Here is a 21838-nt window from a genome sequence, read left to right as displayed (position 1 = left end):
ATTACTTTCCATCATATTCAGTAACTTCTTATATAAACTTTACCTCTCCTCCTAACTTTTCCAATCCAAGCGCCAATTTGGACAGTCAAAAACCTTCACTTCATTATATATACTTTTTCCTCTCGGTATTGGATAAGGGGAGAGAGGGAATCTTAAGCCATTCTTGCGTGTCCTCCACCTTCAAAAGATTAAACGAGGCAGATTTGTTACATTAAGAGGGTCATAAGTATAATATCTGAACATTAATTTCTTGTCCAATCCTTTGATATCATTTCCTACCATATTTTCGCTTGACCTTGACCCTGAATGAAAGAAATGAGAAAAAATAACAGAGGAGGAGGCAGAAAAGGAAGAAGAGGTCTGCGTATATCTCTTCTCTCTTCCTCTCTCTCTCTCTCTCTCTCTCTCTAACTATCTCTCTCGGAATGGAGGGAAAATAGAGAAAGCAGAACAGAAACACAGCAGGAGATAGAAAAGGATGATCGGGAGGTCAGTTCTTATCCCCTCCCCCCCCCTCTCTCTCTCTCTCTCTCTCTCTCTCTCTCTCTCTCTCTCTCTCTCTCTCTCTCTCTCTCTCTCATCCTCTTGTCATCAAGCCAGAACAAACTCGCCTTGAATTAATAGAAAAAGCACCTGCCCGACCTTTGTTAGTAAACGAGAGAGAGAGAGAGAGAGAGAGAAAGTGGCGGCTAGTTACACAATTCCTCTCTCACACACACAAAGCAAATCAGAGTAAATGCATTTGTGTTACCATCTCTCTCTCTCTCTCTCTCTCTCTCTCTCTCTCTCTCTCTCTCTCTCTCTCTCTCTCTCTCTCTCTCATATATACATTAACACCCCGTGGCCTTCATGATTCCAACGTGTTTTTTCCCCTTCATTACAGACTGGTCGCATCGGACATTACCAGACGAAGTAACCAAGGCAAGCGAGACAAGAGGATCCGGGCGTATTCAGAGCTTAAGTAAGTCTTCAAATCCCTTAACTATGAGACTTGGAGCACTGATGACTCTCCCGACGCTTCCCCCCCCCCCCCCTTCCATCCTCTTCCTCCTCCTTCTTCTCAAGCTCCTGGATTCTTGTAGTGTCGACGGGTCTTTAGCGGGTGATTGAGGTCAAGGCCGCGTGAACCAGGCCACAAAAAACACACACTTTTGAAGGGAAGCCTGATGAGGTTCCTTCTCTGCCCCGTGTTTAAGTTGCCGAGGAGAAAGAGAAGGACACGAAGTGGAGGAGGAGGAGAAGGAGTAGGGGCAGTAGAAGGAGGAGAAGGAAAAGGAGGAGGAGGAGGAGGAGGGGTAGCAGGAGGAGGAGGAGGTGGAGAAGGAAGAGGAGGAGGAGGAGATATGTTTGGAGCCCTTACCCTATTTAGTGGCCGCTTCTGGATGTGTGTGTGTGTGTGTGTGTGTGTGTGTCACCGAATGTGTGTCTCCACCTCTTTGTTTACCTGACTCCTCTCTCTCTCTCTCTCTCTCTCTCTCTCTCTCTCTCTCTCTCTCTCTCTCTCATAACAACAGCTTGCCTCGTCTCTCTCTATCGGTTTTCGGTATTAGAGAGAGAGAGAGAGAGAGAGAGAGAGAGAGAGAGAGAGAGAGAGAGAGAGAGAGTCTACGGCAGAAATACCCTGATGTAGTTAAATGCGAGTGGCTGTCACCGTAGAGTTTTCCGCCCGTCTCTGACCACGACAAATAAGTGAAGGAATAATTAAGGAAGTTGAATCTCTCTACATAAAAAGCAAGTATTTTAAAGATAAGAAAAGAGAAAGAGAGTAAGAGAAAGTGTAAAAGGGAGAACATGGAAAATATCATTCGTTAATCTAATATCCAAGCGAGAGAGCGAGCAGATGATAACATAAAGTCGTTAATCTTACAGAAAACAAAAGCGATCTAACGTAAACTGATTTCCCTCACGAGCGTCCGAATTTTGCTCGCGTCATACCCAGAATTCAATTACCGAAGGGGACGAAAAAATAATTAGAAAATAAGGAATCCGATTATATATTGAAGAAAAATTTGCCCTTAGAAAATTGGTATTAATCTTAAGTATATCCTGAGATTTATGGGACCTGAGAGAGAGAGAGAGAGAGAGAGAGAGAGAGAGAGAGAGAGAGAGAGAGAGAGAGAGAGAGAGAGAGAGAGAGAGAGAGAGAGAGAGAGAGAGAGAGAGAGAGAGAGAGAGAGAGAGAGAGAGAGGATTTGTTTATCGGCAAAATAAATCCTGACAAACACGCGGCTAACACAAGCTATAAAGAACACACAAACGCACAAACAGCAACACCTCCTCCTCCTCTTCCTCCTCCTCCTCCTAAGTGCTGTGTACCTTGTCGTCCTCAACTGCCTAGCAACACACACACACACACACACACACACACACACACACACACACACACACACACACACTATCGACCCTCGGTGTCTCGTGGTCTTCCGCCAAATTTACCGCGAAAAGGAACGTCAAGTGGGATCAGTCAAGCCTCCTATCGCCCGTGAGCGTCAGCGTCCTCCTGTGCTGCCCCCGGAACCCACAGTGTCCCCATCCCTCCCCATTCCCAGTGTCCCCATCCCTCCCCATTCCCAGTGTCCCCATACCTCCCCCTTACCAACTTTTTTTACTCCGACCTACTCCCTTTTTCCTTTCAGTCCACCTTAGTTCCCCATTTTTTCTCTGTACTTTCTTAACTTCGTCCTGACATTTGAATCTTTTTTTGTCTCTTTCTTTTTTATTTTTTTTTCCTCCGACCCACTTATCTTTCCTTTCAGTCCCCTATTTTTTTCACTTTTCTTGTTTTATTGTCTAAACCTTCCTCTTTCCCTTTAACTTTCTCTTTCTTTCTCATACCATGTTAATATCTCTCTCTCTCTCTCTCTCTCTCTCTCTCTCTCTCTCCCTCTTCCCTCCCCTCATCCCTTCCTTTCTTTCACTTCCTCCTCTTCCTCGCTTCAGTGACGTCGTATATCCAACTATTTTTGTCGCCTTTGTTTTTGTTCGCAACATTCCAAGAATATTTTTTCAAGAGTTTGCAATTTTTTCAACGTTCATAACTTGTTTCCGCATGAGTAATTGCATTTAAGAACAACATTTTGCATACATTCATGCAACCCGGAACTCCGCACCGTCTGACCTGCATCCTGTCTGTCTGTCTGTCTGTTTGTCTGTTTGCCTGCCTGCCTCTCTGTTGGTCTGCCATCTGTTACGGTTTTTATTTCACGGCCAAATAACTAGGAAGATAATGTTTATAAATTCTGTTAAGAGCTTTACCTTACCAAGACATTTCCTAGAGATCATTTCCTACCCCATCAATAAGCCAGACACCATTCCCTAAGAGGTTTATATGAAACTCTCATAGGAATGAATGGCCACCTCCAACATTTTCTCTTAGTATGGCGCAAAAAGCCCAAGGAATAAAGTGGAAGGATGTCGAATTTGATGAGGGTGAAGAGCAGTTGAGAAGAGATTCCATTGGTGTTTAGTGGGTGAAAAATTAACATATCGTAGTAAGGGAAAGCTTGGAGTATGAGTGTTGGAAGAATGAGAACAGTAACCGTGTACTCACTAGTCTCCTTGTGGGCGGTAGAGGTGACGGCGGCTGCGGTGATGGTGGTGGCGGTAGCGATAGTACAGTTGTGGTGGTGGTGGTGGAATTGGTGAGAGCGGCGACACAGGCCTTGACACACACTCGGGCGTTGCATTAAGGGCATGTTGTGGTTCGGGCTTTATCCAGACACACCAACGCTGCCTGAGTTGGTTAGGTCGCCTCACAGACTCAAACACTAACCCCGAAGTGTCTGTGGCCGCGGGCTGTGTGAGGGACCAAGGCAGCTCACAGGACACACTAAATACACATTCGTAATTGCCTCTGACGTAATGGGTTCTGATGTAACAGGTTTTGGGGTCATTAGGAAGAGGGCAGATAACAGGGTGAGGAAATGGTTAAATCAGCCTCTCTGTTCTTTCTTCTCCTTAAAGGATTGTATATTTTTCGCTTCCTCTTCATTTTCTTGTGTGAAGTAGTAGTAGTAGTAGTAGTAGTAGTAGTAGTAGTAGTAATAACTCTCTTGGTATGGTTGTTTTTGTAGTCGTTGTTCTTGTTATTGTTCTTTTTTCTTTCTTCCTTCTTTTTTTTTTCATTGTCTTTTTTCTTCTTTTTCTTTTTCTTTTCTTGTTTTTCTTCTTCTTCATCTCCTTTCACGTCACACCCCATTTTATTCCCCTATTTCTTATTTGTGGTCATGGTAGGGTACATTTGTTCCCCTATTAGGCCGCGAAACAGTGGGCGCGCGAGAGAGGGGGGAAAGGAGACTGACGTGTGTGTTTGTGTGTATGTTACTCTCCTCCCCTCTTTGTTGTGCCTCAGAAAGACTTATTCTTCTTGTCATCCGTGCCTGGCTCTAATGACGGCGAGGCGGACTGTTGCTCGGCGGCTGTTCTTCCCTCGCCGCCTTTCATATCATTTCCTCGACGCTATGACGCGGGTAACGACGAGTCCCTTTGTGTCTGTGTGCTCCGAAGTCCCCTCAGCGCCGTGCCACCTGGAGACGAGGAAAAGAGCAAATGCGATGGATATTATGGAGTCTATGAAGAGCGAAACCAGGAAGACGGTGGCATTTCTATAAATACCAACAATAGAGGAGATACAAAAGGCGATTATAATGTAGAGCAGACACGTATCAATGCAACGCCACCTGCCGACAAGGAACGGGAAAATCATATTAAAAATACTATGATGAAGAATATGATAAAAGCAGGAATAAGAAGGGAAAATGGAGACAATAACAAGTGAGAAGAGATAACGGAAGGCATAGAAAAACTACCTAAGAATTACATAGATGAAAGATATGATAAAAGGAGGAATAAGAGGAGAAAAAAGATAATATTAAGTAACAACAAGAAACAGATCGCCATGGAAAATCACCTTAAATTATACATAGATAAAAAAAATATTATAAAAGAAGAAATAGCAACACAGGAAAGCAAACTGGAGAAGGACAAGAAAATATAGTAAATACTTCGACAAACTCTTATTTTCCAGCCAAACTTTCTGGTCCGGGAATAAATGTACTGAATATATATAACAGTAGAGGGAAGCATAATCAATACGTAGCGATATATACCCACGTGGAGCCTTACTTATCTAAACCAGGTTATTTTTCTACTGAAGAAGCTAAACGTTCATTAAAAACTTTTGTCAGAAGCGTGCCTGATAAATAGTTCGTAGGTAGTGAGATACATAAGTGGGGTCTTTCTTACGAGCCCAAACCAGCTCTTTCGGGTCGGGCTTTGATGTTCCTGCCTAACCTTTCTGGAGGGCGAGGGTGACTAATGCTTCAACCTTGTATTGGGCGCGGGGAAGATGGATGATTGGAAGGCTGAAACCACTGGACACCTTACCCCTCCCCTCCTCCATAACCCAACCCCCTTCTCCCTCCCTCCCTTCCTCTCCCTTCCTCTTCCTTTCTCTCCCTTCCCATACTTATCAATGGACTATCCACCTTATCCCCTTCTCTCTACCTTCCTTTCCCTTCTCCCTTCCTTTCCCCTCACCTCTCCTTTCCTTCACTTTCCATTGAACATCCCTCCCTTAACCCCTTCTCTTTCCCTTCTCTCCCTTCCTCTCCCTTCTTTTCAAACTTCGGTTCTTTCCCCTCTCCCCTCCCTTCCTTCACTTTCCACTTTACATCCCCTCCTAACCCCCTTCTCTCTCTCTCTCTCTCTCTCTCTCTCTCTCTCTCTCTCTCTCTCTCTCTCTTCATCTCCCTTCAGTCTAACGGTACTTCCCCTCTCCCCTACCTTCCCTCCCTTCCTCTTCACAACCTCCCTTCCTCGCTCCCTCCATTACGAGCGTTTCAACGACTCTCTCTCTCTCTCTCTCTCTCTCTCTCTCTCTCTCTCTCTCTCTCTCTCTCTCTCCCTTCCAGTTTCCTCTCATTTTCGTCTTATCTCGCATTCTTTCCCTCCTCCCTCCCTCCCTCCCTCCCGTTTCCTCCTTTCCCTCTCGTCTTCGTGTTTTTCAGCGGCTCTATATTTTATTTTTTCTCTTCCTCTTTCTGGTCCTTCTTCTGATCCTCCTCCTCCTCCTCCTAATCCTCCTCCTCTTCCTTCTCGTTCTTAAAAGCTGTTGTTGTTGCCTCTGCTCCTCCTTCCCTCTTTCCTATTTTCTCCTCCTCCTCCTCCTGTTTTTTCTCTCTCCTTTGATACCTCCCTTGCTCCCTTCCTCAGAACATCCTTTTTCTATTAATACCTTTCTTTTCTCCTCCGTCTCCTCCTCTTCCTTCGTTCCTCTTCTCCTTCTTTCCCTTCTTCAACGTCCGCTCACCTGTTCAAGGCATATCTTCTCCTACTCTTCTTCTCCTACTCCTCTCCACCTTCCTCTCCTCCCTTCCACTGCTCCATTCCTTCCCCTTCTTCCCCTTCATTTTCAGTCCCCCTTCACCTGCTCAAGACTTCCCCTCCTTCTTCTCCTACTCTTAAGCACCTCCCTCCCTTTCTTCGTTCCTTTCCTTCCCCTCCTTCCCCTTCATCTTGAGTCTCCCTCCACCGGCTCATGGCAATGCATCACGCCTAACCTGATCAGGGCGAGACACACCTGGCGCCGGACAAGGTGACGTTACCGGAGCCACTGACGGACAGCTACGTAACAAAATCCTTAGCCTCATACATTATGGAAACCTCACTGACTGACGAACTGACTGACCGATTGACCTTCCACACAATTTATTTTAATGACATAGAGACTGAGTGAGTGAGTGACTAACTGCTTGACTGAATGACTGACTTGACTGACTAACCTTCCTCGCAGTTGGCCCTGACTGACTGACTGACTGACTGACTGACGACTGACTGACCTAGTATATAATTTCTAAGGACAAGCATTCTCTCTCTCTCTCTCTCTCTCTCTCTCTCTCTCTCTCTCTCTCTCGGCAACATCAACACCTTCCTCCTCGTTCCTTTCTTCCTTCCTTCCTTCCTTCCTTCCTTCCTTCCTTCCTTCCTTCATTGACTGGGGGACTAACCGCCTGACTGGTTGGCTTGGTGACTGGATACAAATAGAGATAGCTAGGTAACTGATGGCCAAGTTATAAGTGCCTGGCTGATTGGCTGACTGACTGACTAAGCGACTGGGTATCGAAGTGGCTTATTAGGAAAGTGAATAGATGACTTGATGACCTGATAACTGCCCGGATTGGTTGGATGGTAAGTGGATGACTGTGTGGATGATTGGCCGGGTGAATGGATGATTAGCTGAGAGAGAGAGAGAGAGAGAGAGAGAGAGAGAGAGAGAGAGAGAGAGAGAGAGAGAGAGAGAGAGAGAGAGAGAGAGAGAGAGAGAGAGAGAGAGAGAGAGAGAGAGAGAGAGAGAGAGAGAGAGAGAGAGAGCAAGCAATACTACCGTCACCACTACCATCATAACACCAACACCATCACCACTACCATCACCACCACCACCACCACCACCACCTGCTGGAAGAATGGTTGCCTCACTGAATGGCTGAGTGGGCGAGAGGTTCGATACTCGGGTGAGCGTGAGAGCGTCTGGCTGCTCAATGTAATCACCTCCTCGTCCTAATTACGCACAAACATAATAACATGCTAATGGGAGTCTTGAGCGGCGACACGCACACACGAACACACACACACACACACACACACACACACACACACACACACACACACACACACACAGAAAGATGGCTAGATAGATAGATAGATAGATAGATAGAGATAGGTCAACATCGATTTTTCTTTTTCACGTAAACATTTTTGTGACATTATAAAGATTTGTCTCATTCCTGTCTCGTTTTTCTTTCTCTTCTTATTATTCTTTTTCCTCCTCCTCTTCTTTTTTTTTCTTTTTCTTTTATATTTTGGCTTCTTCCTTAATTTCACACACACACACACACACACACACACACACACACACACACACACAGAGGCGGCCATTGTAATTATTTATATCCGGAAACTCCAAAAAAAGATAAATTTCTCTACTCTCCTCCTCCTCCTCCTCCTCCTCCTCCTCCTCCTCCTCCTCCTCCTCTCCCCCCCCCCCCACCCACCCCACTCTCTTCCTGTTCTACATAATAGTGAATTCATGGCGTGCAAAGAACCGTAATGGTGGAGGCGGAGGCGGTGTAGTCGGCCGTGGTGGTGGTGGTGGTGGTTGTGGTGGTTGTGATGATGGTGGTGATAGTGGTGGTGGTGATAGTGTCGGTGTTATGATGATAGTGGTGATGGTAGTATTGCTCTCTCTCTCTCTCTCTCTCTCTCTCTCTCTCTCTCTCTCTCTCTCTCTCTCTCTCTCTCTCTCTCTGTATCTATCCATCTATATATTTATCTATCTATCTATATATCTACGCCTTACATAAACCTCAAAAAGACTTTCTAACGCCCATGATAAGTATTTCGAATTACAAGAACTATTTTTCTATCAATATTTTCCACGGCCTGTTCATTCATATTTTTTTCTACTTTTCCCCGGAGCTCAGCGCTGACGCTATCTGACAACAGGACGTATTAGCGCGCACAGTGAAAGGCTTTTGGCATTAAGGGCAGAGAGGGTAAGGCTTTAAAGAGGGGGAGCGGGGAAGGGTAGGTTAGGTTAGGATGGGAGGAGAGGAGAGAGGAATGGAGGATAAGGGAAAGGAGGGGAGGGGAGAGGAAAGGAGGGGAGGAAAGTGGAAGGGAGGGGGGAGGAGAGGAGAGGAAAGAGGGGAAAGAGAGGGAAAGAGGAGAGAGAGAGAGAGAGAGAGAGAGAGAGAGAGAGAGAGAGAGAGAGAGAGAGAGAGAGAGAGAGAGAGAGAGAGAGAGAGAGAGAGAGAGAGAGAGAGAGAGAGAGAGAGAGAGAGAGAGAGAGAGAGAGAGAGAGAGAGTAGGATCCGCTAATGGTCTAATGCTTTGCTCTCGTGATCGCTTTTTCCTCCTTTTCCTTTCGTGCAGCAGAGATTGAAGTCCGCCACTCACAGTCAGTCCAACCGTAGCACTGCTCTGTAATATCTAAAAAGAAGTTCAATACGAAGGAAAAAAACACACAAAACTACGCTACCCCAAGTTACGGTTAACTCTCTCAGCGCTTTCTCTGAACACGTGGAACTCTCTCTACCGGCAGATAACAAAGACCAAGCAGCAGAAGGCACGTTTGGTTTTGTAGAGGACGGCGGAGCGAGACCATTCCAATGAGTCAAGAAGGAAAGAGAATGAGATACGGTTACCTCCCTCATTGCTTTCTCTGGACACTAGGAACACTTTACCTTAACAAAACAAAGACCAAGCAGCAGAAGGCATGTTGTCAGGCGTAGGGCACGGCGGAGCGAGGGGCGAAATCATTCCAATGAGTCAAGAAGGAAAGAGAATGAGATACGGTTACTCAGTGGGCGTCTCAGTGTGTTGTGTTGTCAGCGAGAGATGTGGACCAACGGAGGTGACGGGAGGTTTTGGGGCGGGGCTGGAGAAGCGGTTTGGCTAGCTTAGAGAAAGTAGGTAAGATATATGGGAGAAAAAGGTCGAAAGGGAGTAGAAAATTATTGGGGGTGGAATTAGTGGTTTCTGGACACGTGGAACACTCTACCATCAGACAACAAAAACACAGCAGCAGAAGGCATGTTGTCAGGCGTAGAGGACGGCGGAGCGAAGCCATTCCAATGAGTCAAGACGGAAAGAGAATGAGATAGGGCTACTCAGTGCTTTCTCTGGACACGTGGAACACCCAACCATCAAAAAAAACATCACAAGGCACGTTGAAAGGCACAGGGCACGACGGAGCGAGGAGCGAGGCCATTCCAATGAGTCAAGACGGAAAGAGAATGAGATAGGGTTACTCAGTGCTTTCTCTGGACACGTGGAACACCCAACCATCAAAAAACAAAAAAACACAACAACAGAGGGCACGTTGGCAGGCGCAGGGGACGACAGAGCGAGGCCATTCCAATGAGTCAGGGAGGAAAGGGAATGAGATGCCGCCGCTCTTTCATTATAATCAAAACTTCGGCTTCTTCATTATCGTCGAGGCATCCTTTCGCAGCGGCCTTTTGATATCTGAGCGACGTGTGTTGGAGGCAGGGGAGTAATCATGTCCGCCGCTTGTTCTCTTCTTTGTCCTTCAGGTTTATTGATCCTCGATAATAAAAAAATAACAAGAAACTAACAATATATAAAAACTAATAAGCAATGACAGTAAGCATAAGAGTAAGACTATAATGAAGTCCAATTGTTTATTTGTCTTGTCGAAATTCACTCACTGTCTCTCCTTTCTCTTGTTTTTGCTAAGTCAGTCAATGATTTTCTTTTAATTTTCTAACTCTAAGAAATATACCATAAATAAAAAATAAAAAAAAGTTCACCACTGTCCCTTCATTCTATTGTTACTGATTACGCCCGTTAATTATGTTCTCTCTTTTTCTGGTTCTTTTTCAATCATTAATCTTTTTTTCCCTGAACAACTACCTAAACAAACCACTAATTCCAACCCCAATCATTTTCTACTCCCTTTCTACCTTTTCACCCATATATCTTACCTACTTCCTCTAAGCTAGCCAAACCACTACTCCAGCCCCACCCCAAAACCTCCCGTCACTTGCGTTGGTCCACATTTCTCGCTGACACAACACAACACAACACAACACAGAGACACATCCACTCATCCATACACACACTCACAGTTACCGGACTCCGAGGCTCCACTAATTGTTTATACCTTCAGCGAGCAATTAGGTGATGCGCGAGGCTGTGTGTGATGGCTGTTGTGTGTTGAGCCGAGGGACGGGCAAGGCGGTAACACACTTCTCCAGGAATACAACACACCTAAGGGAAGGGAAGGTAGGGAAGGAGGGCAGGAAAGTGAGCGGTTTTAGAAAGGAGAAAAAGCTGGAAATCGGAACAAGAAAGGAAGGAAAGGGAAAGGAAGGGAATTAAGGAGTGAGAAGAATGAGGAAGGAAGTGGAAAAGGGTAAAAATAAAGACTGAAGATTAATGAGGAAAAATTGAAGAGTGAAATTAAAGAGCAAACAGAAGTAAAAATAGAAAAGAAAGAGTTTGAAGAGTAATGAGTAAATACCTTCAAATCATTACCTTGAATCTTTATCTTTACTAAGTATTGGAAGTCTCTCTGTCTCTCTGTCTGTCTTTCTGTCTGTCTGTCTGTCTGTCTGTCGGTGAGGAAGCACATATGAATTTATTAAGTAAACACGTACAATACTTGTTTGGGTGTTTGTTACGTTAGAGTAACTTTAATGTATCTTCAAACACATGACTGACTGTCTGACTAACCGGGCATCAAAGGCAACACACACACACACACACACACACACACAAGCACAGTGACACAAACAAGAGAAATCATACACTTCCACTTCATCTCTCTCTCTCTCTCTCTCTCTCTCTCTCTCTCTCTCTCTCTCACCTTCCCTCCCTCATCTCTCTCTTTTACCTTCGAGAGCTTGATGATGAGTAAGGAAAAAATAGCTCCCGGTCTTTTTCCTCCACTCTTTCGGCCATCCCAAAATTCCGCTTCACACAACATAGCTGGACGCTGGAGGCAACGGCGGACGTGACTACATGGTCCAAAAATATCCGGAGCCGGGCGGGTGTTTGGTATGTGCGAGATATTTTTCAGGGGGAAGTAGTAGTATTATTGTTAGACCGGGATGATTTTGTATGGTGAATCGGTATTGTGAATGAGTAGTAGTAGTAGTAGAAGTAGTAGTAGTAGTAGTAGTAGTAGTAGTAGTAGTAGTTTGATGATGATGATAATGACGATGATGAGGAGGACAAGGAGGAGTAGGAGAAGGAGGAAGAGGAGGAGGAGGAAAAAGAAGAGGAGGATGAAAAGTAGGAAGATACAGAGGAGAAGCCGGAAGAGAAAGAGGAAGAGGAGAAAGGGGTACAGGAAAAGGAAAAGGAGGAGGAGGAGGAGGAGGAGGAGGAGGAAAAAGAAGAGGAGGATGAAGAGTAGGAAGATACAAAGGAGGAGCTGAAAGAGAAAGAGGAAGAGGAGAAAGGGGTAAAGGAAATGGAAAAGGGGGAGGATGAGTAGGAGGAGGAGGAGGAAGAGGACGAGGACGAGGAAAAAGAAGAGGAGGATGAAAAGTAGAAAGATACAGAGGAGAAGCCGGAAGAGAAAGAGGAAGAGGAGAAAGGGGTAGAGGAAAAGGAGGAGGAGGAGGAGGAGGAGGAGGAAGAGGAGGAAAAAGAAGAGGAGGATGAAAAGTAGGAAGATACAGAGGAGAAGCCAGAAGAGAAAGAGGAAGAGGAGAAAGGGGTACAGGAAAAGGAAAAGGAGGAGGAGGAGGAGGAGGAGGACAGGCAGGGGCAGCATAATGGTATCAAAATAATGGCACAGTTTCGTTATAGCGACGATAACGCGAATAGAACAGCACAAAAGGATAATGGAGGCTTTGTACACAGCTCCCCCCTCCCCTACCCTCTAATCCCATTCCCATTCCCCTTTCCCCATCACTCCAATCCTTTCCCCTTCCCTTCTCCCCCATCCCCTTCCTCCCCTCCCTCTCCCCTCCCACTTGCCCCCTTCCCCCATCGCCTGTCTCCTGTCTCTCTCTCCTGTCTCTTTTATCCTTTTTTTTATTATTTCTATTCCTCTTTCCTCTTCTCCTTTGCTTCTCTTTAACTCATTATCTTCTATTATTTCTTTCACTCTCTTTATTCATTTATCGCAGTCCCTTACTATCAATTTTCTCCTTTCTTTTCCCCTTCCTTTTCCTCTATCTCCTTTCCCATTTCCTCTGTTTATCTACTTTTCCCATTTCCTTTCTTTACTTTCTACTTTCCTTTCCCTTTTACCGTACCCTTAAATTCCTTACTGTTGCTTAGTTTCCCCCTCTATCCCTTCCCTACAGTCCCCTACCTTTACTATTCTCCTTTCTTTTCCCCTGCCACCGTTCCCCTTCCTCTATAAAGTCACTCTCCACCCCCCCCCCCGCCCCCTTACAGCAGTTCCCCTTAACCCCTTCCCTCCAGTTCCCAACCATCAATTTCATCTTTTTATTTCCCTATCCCCCTTTCCCTTCCTCTCTACAGCCTCCCCTGCTATCGCCATATCCCTGTGTATCAGTTCCCTTAGACATTCCCTGCACTCTCCTCCTTTTCTTTTCCCTTCCCTTTCCTCTCTAGTCTCCCCTGCCATCGCCACTACCTCTCCCCTCTTCGCATGTGGTTCCCTTTTCCTATTCCCTGCATTCCCCTCCTTTCCCTTCCCCTGCTCTCTATATACTCACCCCCTGCCATCGCCCCCTCCTCTCCCTCCTGCAACAGCCTCCCTTTACCATTTTCCCCGCGCAGAACACGTCCTCAGATTCTGTTTCGGGCTATCAAAGGTTCAACAGCGTAACGACCCAAAGTGAAGGGGGAGGTTCCGTACGAGGGAGGAAGAGAGGAGAGACGGATAAACTAATAGGGCGCCTCGCTGGATACAGTTAGAAAAGGTAAATAAAAATATGGGAAAAAGTTATACCGCCAAAGAAAGGAAAATAATGTGCAGCTGTGTTGAGTGCAGAGGTAATGAGTTATCTGGTGTGAGGTCACGGGAGAACGCTAGGAAATGTACAGGACTATTTTGACTTCGGGTGAGACTGCGTATTAAATCACAGCACTTTGGAAATATCGCTAACAGATTTATTACTACTGCTTCATTAGGAAAATACTGTGCAGAGGTAATGAGTTATCTGGTGTGAGGTCACGGGAGAACGCTAGGAAATGTACAGGACTATTTTGACTTCGGGTGAGACTACAAATCAAATCACAGTACTTTGGAAATATCGCTAACAGATTTATTACTTATTTTTCATTCTGTGGTTAGTTAACTTTTCTAAGGCTCACAGATTCAACCATAACCCACGGCAGCTGCTTTGTGTCACGCCCTAAAATATACCAAGAATGACTAGGACAAAACAGTGAAATCTACAGACCTCTCTTTCGGCCACCTCTTTTGATTCTTTTTTTTTTTAGGAGCAGCGAGTAGCGGGCTTTTTTTTATTATTGCTTCCTTTTTTTGTGCCCTTGAGCTGTCTCTTGTGAAAATAAAAATAAAAAATAACAAACCACAGCTCTCGCACGCCCACCAAGCGACATTCTTCACGCCATCAACACCAGAAAAGGAAAAACACACAAAAAACTAAACATTTCCAGACATGTGTTGATTGGAAGCGAGGGAGGCGCACAGAAGAAGAAAGGGAGAAGATAAAGGATGAAAAATGAGGGAAGGAAAGACTGAATAAGGAAAAGGGGAGCAAAAGAGAGATGAAGAATTACGGGAAAGGAGGGGTAGAGAAAGAAGGGAGGCAAAGAAGGGAAGGAAAGGTAAGGAGAAGAAAAATGGAAAACAGGTATAACTAAGACGATAAAAGGAGGAACAGAGAAAGGAAGGCAAAGGAGGGATAAAAAAAGAAGGAAGCAAAGAGGGATAACAAAAGAAAAAATGACAAACAAGGGATAGACGGAGAAGGATGACAAAGGAGAGAGGGACAAAGGGAAACAGAGAGACGGGAAGGTAAAGGATGGCGAGGGAGGGAGGGTGAGGGAAGGGGAAGGGAAGGAGGGGAGGGAGGGAGAGACGGAGGTATAAATGATTGAAATAATATATCTAACGTCACAGCTGTTGACTTAGAACACGAGAGAGAGAGAGAGAGAGAGAGAGAGAGAGAGAGAGAGAGAGAGAGAGAGAGAGAGAGAGAGAGAGAGAGAGAGAGAGAGAGAGAGAGAGAGAGAGAGAGAGAGAGAGAGAGAGAGAGAGAGAGAGAGAGAGAGAGATGAAAGAAAACTAAGACTATATAAATCACAAAACATCTAAAACATCATTCAAATCCATTGGAGAAAGGGAGAAATGAAAGAAAACAAAGCCTATATAAACCACAAAACATCTAAAACATCATTCAAATCAATTTCAACGCTAAATGAGATAAAAAAAAGACAAAAAATAATATAACGTAACAGAGAATAATGAAAAAAAAGTTAAAGAAGAAAAGCCGAAAATGTGAGAAGGAAAATGTAGGCAAAACACAACAGGTCTATTTGTATTCATCTTTCCTCATCCCTTCCCCGCGTCACCCATTATCATATCCGGGAGGAGGAGGAGGAGGAGGAGGAGGAGGAGGAAGAGGAGGAGAGAAAAGATACCACCCCCAGACTCATAACTTCCCTTCTTCCCTTCCTCCTAAATATCTTCCTCCTCCTTCTCCTTTTTTTTTTTTACTATTTCTCCTTTCTCCTCCTCATAAAACTCTCTCCCCCCTCTTTCCCCTCCATCAATTCCTCCTCTTCCATCATTCTCACTAAAACCTCCTCCTCCTCCTCCTTCTTTACTTTTCTTCATCCTCTTTCTCATAAACATCCTTCTTCCCCTCCTCTTTCTCCTCCATCAATTCCTCTTTCCCCTTCATCACTATTACTAAAACCTCCTCCTCCTCCTCCTCCTCCTTCCACTAAGTTACGACCCCTAGTTATGTCTTGCCTTATCCATCGACGCCGTAAACTCGTCTCTCGGTAATTCCAAACCCTCGCAAATAACAACAGCGATGAGGAGGGCGTTAAGGAGATCGCCGTACAGCCAACTCTTTAACGCCCTCCCCGCCGTGCACACTTTACGAGCTGCCAATGTATTCCAAGTCCGGCGGGAGATTTAATTATTCCGGGAAAGTTTTTAATGTGTGGAGATGCGACGGGAGAGGGAAGGAGAAGGACGGGAAGGGAAGGGAAATAGGGGAGAAAATGGAGCGGTGATGGAATGGATTTAGTGTTGAACATGGGAAAGATAAGGGAAGGGAATGGAAGGGAAGAGACAGAGGGGAGGGAAAGGACCAGGAAAAGAAAGGAAATGAGGAGGAAAGGGAAAGAAGAAAAGCGATAGAAACAAGGAAAGGGAAGACTGGGAGAGGTAGAGACCAGTGGAATAGAAATGGGATAGAAGAAGAACTGATGAAAGAATGGGAAGGAGAGGAAAGGAAAAACGGAGGACGGTCGACACAGAGAAAGAGAAGAAAAGGAAGGAGAAAGGGGAGGAACGATAATAAAACAGAGAAGTGGAGGAGAAGGAGCAAAGAAAAGGAAAGGAGACAAGAAAAGAGAGGCTGAGAGATAAGGAAAAGGGAGAATAAGATAAAGAAAGAGAAGAGGCAAAGGAGGGAAGGAGAGAGATGATGAAAGGGAGGAGAAGAGGGAGATAAAGACGAGGGGAAAAGAAAGGATAAGGGAGGGTGAGAGTGAACTGGGAGGGAAAGAAGAAGGGAGAGAAGGAGAGAGAGGACGTGGGAAAGGGGAAGTTGACTGGCCCTAACAACGAGATACAGTGATTTAGAATGAATTAAAAGTTTCGTCTGTAACTAAATTATAACCCAACTCAGCAGAACAACCTGATGCGAGGAGAGGAGAGGAGGGGAGAGGGATGGACAGTGGAGGAGGAGGAGGAGGAGGAGGAGGAGAAGATGAGGAAGAAAAGGAGGAGGAGGAGGAGTTATGATTTATATTCAAAGTAAAACAAATTAAACTGTGAAATACATACAAGCAGAAGGAGGAGGAGGAGGAGGATAAGAGATGGAAAATTATGAAGAGAGGAGGAGGAGGAAGATGAGGAAGAAAAGGAAGAGGAGGGGAGTTATGATTTATATTCAAAGTAAAACAAATTAAACTGTGAAATACATACAAGCAGAAGGAGGAGGAGGAGGAGGATAAGAGATGGAAAATTATGAAGAGAGGAGGAGGAGGAGGAGAAGGAAGAGTAGGCCGAAGAATAAAGAACGAGAACAAAAACAAGAGAGCGAAGAGCAGCCATGGTTTCATTTCAGAGCACTAATGAACACACGCACTTAAAACACAACAGCTTATAAGTGAAGAGGAAAAAAGCATAACAGTAGTCCAGAAATAGATGACTGAAAGCAATAGGAGGGTCAAGGGTGGAGTAGGGTGGAGAAGGGGGAGGAGGGGGAGAAAACAAGAGGTGGGGAGCTTAGTTAGTTAAAGGCTAGAGGTTGAGATGGATAAGGTCAGTTAGTTAAAGGCTACAGGTTGAAATGGATAAGGTCAGTTAGTTAAAGGCTAGAGGTTGAAATGGATAAGGTTAGTTTGTTAAAGGCTACAGGTTGAAATGGATAAGGTCAGTTAGTTAAAGGCTACAGGTTGAAATGGATAAGGTCAGTTAGTTAAAGGCTACAGGTTGAAATGGATAAGGTCAGTTAGTTAAAGGCTACAGGTTGAAATGGATAAGGTCAGTTAGTTAAAGGCTACAGGTTGAAATGGAGGAGGAGGAGGAGGACGAAAAGAAGGCAAGGAGAAGGAAGAGAAGGATATGAAGAAAGACGAAGGTTAGAAAAAGGAGAAAGTAGAGGAGAAAGATGAAGAGAATAGGAAGAAAGAGATGGGGTTGAAAGAATGAATATAGAACAAAATGACGAGAACAAAACCAACAAAGGGAGACGCGTAAAATGTTGTATAAAACTGATAAATGGGAAGAAGAAAGGAGAGATATTAAAAAAGAAGAATAAAACAAGAACATAAATAAGAGATAGGTGACAAAATGAACCCACATGTTAAAAAAAAAAAGGAAGATAAGTAAGTGAATATTAAAGGAGAAAAAAAACAGACCGAAGAGAAATGATAAAAAAAAAACAGTAAAGAGAAATAAACAAACAAAAAATCACTCGAGAAGAAAAGAACACGAGAGAGAATGAGACAAAAAATAAAAGAATGTCAGAACCAAAACAAACAACAACACAATATCTAACATGCAACACTTCACAAACAAGCACAAACAACAACACAAGAAGACAGACAGGCAAAGACGGAATACACAAACTGCTCTTTCATGGACGAAGCGAAATCTCCTTTTGTAGAGACGCGCCTGCTTACCATGTGAAGAGGAGGAGGAGGAGGAGGAGGAGGAGGAGGAGGAGGAGGAGGAGGAAGGCAGGATCAAGAACAAGGGCGGGGAAGAGAAAGACGAGAATAATAAGAAGAGAAGTAGACGTTGAAAAATAGATCAAGGAAACGCCAGAGGATGAGGATAAGGAAGAAGAGTACGAACACAAAGTTACACAAAGGAAGAACAAACAACAGCAGACCTGCTGGTCCTTACGAGGCTGTTTGTGACAAGCTACACTAACTATCTAATCAAACGTGGAAGATGAAGGATAGCAAAGGCGAAGGCTCCCCCTCTATCCCTCCAGCCAAAGCTAGCAGGAAAGGAAAAAGAACCATGCAGCATGGAAAAACAGCATGGAAAGAGGAAGTTGTTAAAGAATTATCAAACATTTTATATTGTGCGGTAGGGAGAGAGAGAGCGAGCCAGAGAGAGAGAGAGAGAGAGAGAGAGAGAGAGAGAGAGAGAGAGAGAGAGAGAGAGAGAGAGAGAGAGAGAGAGAGAGAGAGAGAGAGAGAGAGAGAGAGAGAGAGAGAGAGAGAGAGAGAGAGAGAGACACACTACTTCGAGGATCAAGAGTTAGGGAGCAGATGGCAGGGCTGTTGACGGGCTGGCTGGCGTATAATTCAGGGCATCAAGTCAGGACGCAGAGGAGGGAAGGCTAAGGTACTGTATCTGCTTCCTAGGGGCTTAAAGGGCCTTGTTTTTTTTGTGATATTGATGGATTTTTTTATTGTGTGTGTGTGTGTGTGTGTGTGTGTGTGTGTGTGTGTGTGTGTGTGTGTGTGTGTGTGTGTGTGTGTCGCACGTCTATCCTTCCTATTTGTTTCTTTTTCTTTCCTTATTTTTTTTCTTCTACATTTCTTCATCTCTGTCCGTCTGTCTGTTTGCCTTTCTACCCCAACCTCTCTCTCTCTCTCTCTCTCTCTCTCTCTCACACACACACACCCACACACACACACACACACATGCCCCCCCCCCTCCCCCTCCCACACACACACGCATTCACAAGTACATAAGGTGACTCATGAACCTGTTATGCCCGAGCTCGTGAAAACTAATTAAGACGCATATTCAGGTGCGGCCTGCCATTGAGGGTCACCGTACTCACTGGGGCAGGTAAAGCGGGGCCTGACGAGGCGCCCTGATCCTGTTACCTGGCCGCTGCACTCCTTTACACTCCCCGCCGAGGTGTTTGGGAAGTTAATCAACGCAGCGGCTCATGTAACCCTAACTTGACTTCCGCAGCGCCCCGAGTTCTTGCCGCATGCCTCAAAGGTTACTCTCAAAAGCCCCATCTGCCGCTCGCTACATGGTACGTGAGGGAGGTGAATATACTGGGCCTGATTCTACTTGTGCTAATTCTGATGACGTTGAAAAAGCGGCTCTCAATCTATCGTTACAAGACACATATAGGTCGGTATCATAAGACACGTTCGCTTCTCACTTCACCTATTTCTAAAGGTCAAAGAGGGGGTCAGTCGGGTTCTAATGAGTGCTTATTCACGCTCATGGTACAGAAGAAGACTCACACTACCACCAGGGTCATAAAACTACCCCTGGAAATGCCCACAACTCCTACGAAAGCCTTGTCAAATATGTGTTCTTGGGTGGCGATGTGTCTTGTATTACGACCGTTACGTTGCTCTCATAAGATATACTGTAATTGATATGTGAGGGAGATGAAGGCTGCTAGGTCTGGTGCTACTGACGGCAATGCAGATAATGATGATGAATTGCTTAAAGATGTTACTGTCAGCCGCAAAAATTATGTGTTTAAGCTTCTAACAATGCAGAAAATGATGAATTGCTTAAAGATGTTACTGTCAGCCGCAAAAATTATGTGTTTAAACTTCTAGGAATGCAGAAAATGATGAATTGCTTAAGGATGTTACTGTCAGCCACAAAAATTACGTGTTTAAACTTCTAACAATGCAGAAAATTATGTTAAATCGTTTTAAGTAATTACCACAGACCCCAAGAGTTATTTTCATTGGGTCTTTAATATATGAGGGAGATGAAGGATGCAGGAGCCTGATGCTACTTATTTTAATGCTAATAATATTGATAAAACGCCTAAATCTCATACGAAGGTTACTCCTATAAGCTCCTTGATACACGAGTGAGATGAGGGATGCTGTTCCTTAATCCTACTTATGGTAATGATACTATATGCTGTTAAGCGCCACACACTCTTGCTATATTGCTCTACTAAGCCACTTAACTCCCAGCTTGCCCTGATTCATGAGAGCGATGGAGGGTGAGGACGATGCAGGGTACGGGGTGGGAGGTGATGCCAGAAATACCTTGGACGTGTCGGTGATGGTGTTCGAACTGATATTGCTGTTGGTGAACGTGTGTGCGGTGATATTGGTACTGCTGAGGATGTTGGGAATGTTAATGCTATGATGGGAATGTTAATGTAATGTGATGCTGACGGGGGGGTTAATAGTATTCGTTGTATTAGTTAATATAGGTGATGTTGATGCCAGCGGTAAAGTAAATGAAGCCGCGAGTGTATTTTTTTTATAGTGAAACCGTACTATTTGCCTTGTTTAATTAGCTGATGATGATGATAGTGCCGATAATGTTTGCAAAGGGGATGAATAGGGAGGAAGGAGGGAGAGAGAACAGGAGGTAGAGAGATATCAGAAGGTGAGAGGAAAGGAGAAGAGGATGGAGGAGAGAGAGAGAGAGAGAGAGAGAGAGAGAGAGAGAGAGAGAGAGAGAGAGAGAGAGAGAGAGAGAGAGAGAGAGAGAGAGAGAGAGAGAGAGAGCAGGAAAGGAGAATGGAGGATAGAGAGAAGAGGAGAAGGGAGGAAACCAGAGACATACAGAAGAAGGTGACAGGGAGGGAAGAGGATTAGGCAAATATTACTGCAGGTCATGTTAGGTGTTTTAAGGTGGTAATAGAGATCTGTGGTGGGAACGGTAAGAGAACAGGAGGAGGAGGAGAAGGGAAAGGAGAGAAGACAGGAAGAGGAGAGATGATTGAGACTAGAAGACGGGAGAGGCAGAGACGGGTTGAAAAAGGAGAGTTGAAGAGGAAAGAGAAGGATGGAGAGAGGTGGAAGATAATCGGAAAAAGGAAGGTAGAAGAGAAAGTCAGGAAGGAAGATGCGAAAAGAAGAAGAATGGAGAGACGAAAGGAGAAATGCGAGAAAGGAAGAAGAGAGAGACTGGCAGGGTAGAAAAGAGTAAGGGAGAGGGAAGGAGAAAGAACAGGAAGGAAGGAAGGAAGGAAGGGATGAATTTGGACATTTTTGGTTATTGTTTCTGTGTGGGTTATAATTGTTTGATTGTTAGTTACTGTTTGAGTACTATTACTATTATTATTTGGCTATTATTATCATTATTAGTTATTACGTGCAAGGGTTGGTGAGACGTAATGTTAGGTCGCAGAAAATGATATCAACGTCGCTTATGATTTACGAGTTTCTTTCTCTCCTTCTTTCCTGTCTCATTTTTTTTCTGCTTCCTCCACTTAAAAAAATGTCTCCTCCATCCGTCTCTGTAATTACTCCCGCATTATAAAGAAACAGATTACTCGCCCGCGTGCAAGATTATCATGACCTCAGACCACGCAACACTTCCTTCACTGCCCAAAGAAACGTGGAGAGAAAATTTATCGTGGGGAGAATTTTTTAGAGGTGTTGCAATGTAAATATATACTCTCTCTCTCTCTCTCTCTCTCTCTCTCTCTCTCTCTCTCTCTCTCAACACACACACACACACACACGCCTAACGGATGCCAACAACGGGGTAATGCCTTGAAGTAACGGCGTGATTGCAAGGCTGTGTGGAGTTCAGAGGCCGACTATGAGCGCTTAATGCTGCTGGAAGGGCGGGGGGAGGAGGGGATGGGAGGGGGGGAGGGGGTAGGATGACAGGAGGGAAGGCGGGAAGGAAGAAGAGTGTACAAGAGGAGAGATAAAGGAAGTAGAGAGGAAAGGAGAGATGAGAGAGGAGAAGAGAGAGGAGGGAATA

At 44.8% G+C, this 21838-nt stretch overlaps 1 protein-coding gene and 1 long non-coding RNA gene across 2 annotated transcripts in view; one reads left to right on the top strand and one right to left on the bottom strand.

Annotated features, from left to right (window-relative positions):
• The first annotated feature begins 881 nt into the window (after positions 1 to 881).
• LOC126987032 (dopamine receptor 2-like) overlaps positions 882 to 21838 on the top strand; it is a 141094-nt gene continuing 120137 nt past the window's right edge. The window contains exon 1 of the mRNA XM_050843683.1: positions 882 to 961. The gene's annotated coding sequence lies outside the window, so the exon portion shown is untranslated. The remainder of the gene's footprint in view (positions 962 to 21838) is intronic.
• The window catches only part of LOC126987034 (uncharacterized), a 40870-nt gene continuing 21991 nt past the window's right edge, over positions 2960 to 21838 (bottom strand). The window contains exon 3 of the long non-coding RNA XR_007740126.1: positions 2960 to 4526. This is a non-coding gene — a long non-coding RNA (uncharacterized LOC126987034). The remainder of the gene's footprint in view (positions 4527 to 21838) is intronic.

The sequence above is a fragment of the Eriocheir sinensis genome, chromosome 63, assembly GCF_024679095.1.
Source record: "Eriocheir sinensis breed Jianghai 21 chromosome 63, ASM2467909v1, whole genome shotgun sequence".
NCBI classification, from domain to species: Eukaryota; Metazoa; Arthropoda; class Malacostraca; order Decapoda; family Varunidae; genus Eriocheir; species Eriocheir sinensis.
The sequence above is the reverse complement of the archived record's forward strand: the minus strand, read 5'-3'. Positions and strand labels throughout refer to the sequence as shown.